Below are 5,328 nucleotides of genomic sequence, written 5' to 3'. Positions count from 1 at the left end.
TCACCTCCCTAATCTCTCATCTTGATTAATCTTCGTTTATTTTCTCTTTAATTTCTGAGTTATTTACTTTTAAAATTGCAACTTATTATTTACCAAATAGAATCATAATTATAATTTAGTAGTACTTAATCCAATTCCCTGTGGTTCGATCTCACTTGCGTGAGATACTACTTGATACGTACACTTGCGTAATAAACAGAATTTTCGTAACAAGTTTTTGGCGCCGTTGCCGGGGAGTGATAGTTAATATTATTAAAAATTAAATTTTGTTCTAATTTGATTTTTCTTTCTAATTTAAGTACTAACTCTGTTGTCTCAAGATCTTATTCTGCTTTCAGGTTCAATAGTTTATGAGAAGTCAAGGTCCAATTGCCAGATTACCTGTTGATCCTGAGATAGAAAAGACCTGTAGAAGAAACAGAAGGAGGAGGAAATTGGAAAGAGCGGCACTAGAGATTGAACAAGAAGAAGTCATGGCTGACAACGCCAATAATGGCAACAATGGACACAACGGAGGAGGTGTAGAAGACCAGGCTAATGGACATAACAATAATGACCGTAGCCTGAGGGACTACTTACTTCCTAACTTAACAGGGGCCCGATCCTGCATAAGGCCACCTGCTGTTGACGCAAACAATTTTGAAATCAAGCCAGCCATACTGCAGATGGTCCAATCTTCAGTCCAGTTTGGGGGACTGCCGTCAGAAGACCCAAACATGCACCTCGCCAACTTCGAAGAATTGTGCCAGACATTCAAGATGAACGGAGTTAGCGATGACGCCATCAGACTAAGGCTGTTCCCATTCTCACTAAGGGAACGAGCCAAAAGTTGGTTTATTTCTTTACCAACTCATTCTATCAACACTTGGGAGGAATTGGCCCTGAAATTCCTATCCAAGTTCTTTCCTCCTGCAAAGATTGCCAAGCTGAGAGCTGATATCAATAACTTCACCCAACAGGACAGTGAATCTCTTTATGAAGCATGGGAGAGGTTCAAGGACTTACTGAGAAAGTGCCCTAATCATGGGATTGAGAAGTGGCTGCAAGTGCACAACTTTTACAATGGGTTGATGAATGAAACCCGAACACTCATAGATGCCGCTGCTGGTGGAGTTTTCATGAGGAAAAGTGCTAATGAGGCCTTTGAATTACTTGAAGAGATGGCCATGACTAACCAACAATGGTCAACAGAAAGAGGTCCATCTAAAAAAGTTGCAGGTATGTATGAAGTGGATGCTATTACCAAGTTGACAGCTCAGGTAGAGGCCCTAACAAAACTGATAACTGTTCAAGTAAAACAAGCTCAGGTGGTTTGTGAGCTATGTGGAGGTCCTCACCCCTATGAGGAATGTCCGGTGGATGTGAATAGTTTACCAATGGATCAAGCAAAAGCCATTGGAAACTATGCCCAAAATAATAATTATGGGCGCAACCAGCAGGCGTTCTACCAGCAGAGAAATCAGCCCCAACAAAACCAACAACAGCTGCAACAACAAAGTCCTAGTGGAGGATCCAATATCCAAGCTGATTTATTGCTCCAATTCATGATGGAGACTAGATCCTCTATTAAAACTCTAGAAACTCAGATGGAACAATTGGCTACTCAAGTGGCAAAACAAGCTCAAGAAAATTCACCTAGCACTAGTGAGGTAAAAGGACAAGAGCAATGTAAAGCAATCTCCTTGAGGAGTGGAAAGAGTTATGATGGCCCGAGCCAAGCAAAGCCAGAGATTGAAGAAGATGAACATCCAGCACCAACAACAACAAAGAAGAAGACTACTGACAGTCTTCAACAAGAAGAAACTCCACCACCCATCAGCATTGACCATCACATCAAAATTCCTTATCCTCAAAGACTTCAGAAGAATAAGATAGATAAGCAGTTTTCAAAATTCCTTGAAATATTCAAGAAACTGCATATCAACATCCCATTCATAGAGGCTTTGGAACAGATGCCAACTTATCTAAAGTTCATGAAAGATATCCTATCTAAGAAAAGAAAGTTGGAAGAATTTGAGATGGTGGCACTTACTGAAGAGTGCAGTGCGGTCCTGCAAAAGAAACTACCACCCAAGCTAAAAGATCCGGGTAGTTTCAACATCCCATGCTCAATAGGGGGTTCTATACAAACAAAAGCTTTATGTGATCTGGGAGCCAGTATCAACTTAATGCCCCTATCAATGTTCAAAAGATTAAAATTAGGGGAAGCCAAACCCACAACAGTTACTTTACAAATGGCAGATCGGTCTTTGACTCATCCTCGGGGTATAATTGAAGATGTCTTGGTAAAGGTTGGTAAGTTCATCTTCCCTGCTGATTTCTTAATACTTGACATGGAAGAAGATGAGAATATTCCTATCATCTTGGGAAGACCATTCCTAGCAACGGGAAGAGCATTAATTGATGTACAGAAGGGGGAGTTAAAGTTGCGTGTTCAAAAAGAAGAAGAGACTTTCAAAGTATTTGCTGCAACTGAAATTCCTACTTGTTGTCGACTGGAAGTTGTAAAGGATGGTCGAGAAGTCACTACCGACAAGACGAAAGGGAAGTCTAAAGAACGAGTTCGAACTGTTCGACGACGTATGAAAAGACTGTTGTGTGGGAAATATGAAGGTGACTCTCAATCTAAGGAAAGCTTTAAAATTTGCAACATTGGAGGTCAGTTTTCTTCGTTTGGCACAAAGGCCCTCATGGATGCGAGAGGTGGATTCTACCCGCCACCACCTCCACCGCCATACTGATGTGGCGCTCAGGTAAGTTTCCTTTCCTTTTTCTTTAATGTCACATTGGGGACAATGTGTCACTTTAGTTTGGGGGGGTGACTTCAATTTTTTTCTTAGAGTTTTATGTCTTTTAATTTTTAGTTTTTAGTTTTTATTGTTTTGAGTCAATTTGATTAATGTGAGTCAATTTGAAAGTAGGTAGATAGCCTAATTTGAAAAGTTCATTTATTTTTCGAAAAATCCGTGTGCTTGGTTATAATACATTCTTGACTAATTTCAATTTTGAGCATGGAATCATATTAGGTAATTTGCTACTAATTGAATTATTTTATGTATGCTGATTGTGGAATGTGGAAAATTGTTTGAAATAAATTATAGAACTTGCTTGCTTGCTATTTGAGGCGAAATAATAAATTATGCATGACTAGGAAAGTGATTTAGGCAATTTTTGGATCGATTGTGCCTTTCAAGCCATCCTTGTAATTTTTATCTTAGTTACCCTTTTTTGAGCCTTAATCTATTCTTTGTTCTACACATATTAAGCCTAAAAAGATAAACCCCATGAATATCCAAAATTTCAAACCTAATCATACCATAAGTAGATCTTTAGTTTGGGGGAATTTGGATGGGAAGTTGTTGTATGTGTGGGAATAAGTGAAAATTGAGAGAATGTGAAAAACATTTAGATTGACAAAGAATCCTTTAGAAAAAAAAAAGATAGAAAAATCTGACAACCAGTGTCAAATTCAGAAAAGATATACAAAGTTGTTGCTTTCTTATTGAAAAAAGAAAAAAATATATCTCTCATGCAATTAGAAAAAAGAGGTATTGGGATTGTGTGAACAATATTGTGGGTGACATGATTGGAGAAGCTTATGGTATAGACAAGCGTAAATGACCATCTCATCTACCCTTACCTAAGCCTAACAATACAAGCCTAGAAAGACCTTCTGATTTTTGGTTGTGCATTAATCTATATTAGTGGAGAATAGTAAGTATTGCAAGCATATGGAATTTTGGGTTAGTGGATTGATGATTGTAATTGGCATGCATAAAGTGATTTAATTGTTAGTTAATTGCATTCTATGGTTTCATGAGCTAAATGAAAATAAATTGAAATCTGTCAAGGGTGTAATTGAACTAAAATTCTGGATTATATGCATAAGTGAATTTTTTCATAATCATATTATTGAAGCTACTTGAAAATTACTCATGTTTTGGAGATTGACTTGTTTAATGTTTATTTAGTGTTTTACTCGAGGACGAGTAAAAGCTTAGTTTGGGGGAATTTGTTAGGTTATTTTTAGTATTAATTTTAGATTAAGTTTAGTATATTTTTAATTAAGTTTTAATCGTGTTTGGAGCATTTTTACGCTTGTTATCTTTTATTTTTACAGATTTAAAATAGAAGAAGATTAGAAAAATATCAGAGAAAAAGATGGGAAAAAGATAAAAAATATCATGATATTTAAAATAGAGAAAATTGTGGAAGCCGAAACTTCAAGCCTTAATTCGACGATGTTCTGTTCAGATTTTGGAAAAAGTCAAAACATGATAGATCTCTCTTTTATCTTTCCAGAACATCTTGAATCGTCCAATTCCGAGCAATATTGAGAGAGTTATGGCCAAAATACTATCAGCCAACGCAGCAGAAAAAAAAATATCTCGTTTGAGGTTTCCCAAAAATTTAAATCCGAATGGGAATTTAAATATTGCATTTTTTTTCATATTTTTAGGCCTTCAATGCCTATATAAAGGGAAGAATAGAGTTTATTTCAGCAAGCAATTTCAGAGAGAAAAAAAGAGAGAATTCAGATACAAAGTGGAGAGATCAACTGCAATATTAGAGGCATTCTTCAGAGGGTTTTCAGCATTCTTCTCTTCTTCTCTTCTCTATTTTCATCTCTTTTCTTAAAGTTAATATGTGTAATTGTGCTTCAATGAACATGTGTAGCTAAACACTTTATTAGGGTTAGATGGATATTGTTTAACATTGTTTATGGTTTTAATATGATTTATTTTCCCCCTAATTTCTATGTATTCTATTTTATTTGTGCTTAATTACTTTTAATTGCCTGATCACCAATTATCTGTCTATGGTTTTGATGCGAGATCTGAGAAGTGAGTGTCAAATATGCTATAGTAAAATAGAACTGAATTTCGACATAGGACGAGAGTACCTATATGGTTTAGATAGCTTATAGGGTTTTTATGCTTAATGCCTGTTGCATGTTAAATTTATCACGAGAGTAGAAAGTTTGCATGTAATTGAGATTTATATATCTGAGAAGACTATAAATTACCTTAGTAAGCCTGCTATTGCATAGAGATTAATATTAGGAAAATAATCATATTAGGTCATATTCAATAGAAACAATTGAAATCGAAGCCCTAGTTTTTATTAACTTTCAATTCTCTTGAATAATTGTTTCTTACTAGTTTCTTATTTTTAATTCTTTCTTTATTTTTATTTAACCAAATAGAAGTAAAAGTTTAATTTTAACGTACTTAACTACACTCCCTGTGGGATCGACCTCACTCCTGGTGAGTTTACTACTTATAACGATACGTATACTTGCGTGTGCAAAATATCGCAACAAGTTTT

General features: G+C 35.8%; 1 non-coding gene across 1 annotated transcript; it reads right to left on the bottom strand.

Annotated features, from left to right (window-relative positions):
* Positions 1–923: 923 nt before the first annotated feature.
* LOC133032819 (small nucleolar RNA R71) lies at positions 924–1,030 on the bottom strand. Its single transcript, XR_009685406.1, has one exon. It is a non-coding gene; the product is annotated as a small nucleolar RNA R71 (small nucleolar RNA).
* Positions 1,031–5,328: the final 4,298 nt, after the last annotated feature.

This window comes from Cannabis sativa, chromosome X (assembly GCF_029168945.1).
Source record: "Cannabis sativa cultivar Pink pepper isolate KNU-18-1 chromosome X, ASM2916894v1, whole genome shotgun sequence".
Lineage (NCBI taxonomy): Eukaryota > Viridiplantae > Streptophyta > Magnoliopsida > Rosales > Cannabaceae > Cannabis > Cannabis sativa.
This window is presented reverse-complemented; position numbering and strand designations above follow the sequence as displayed.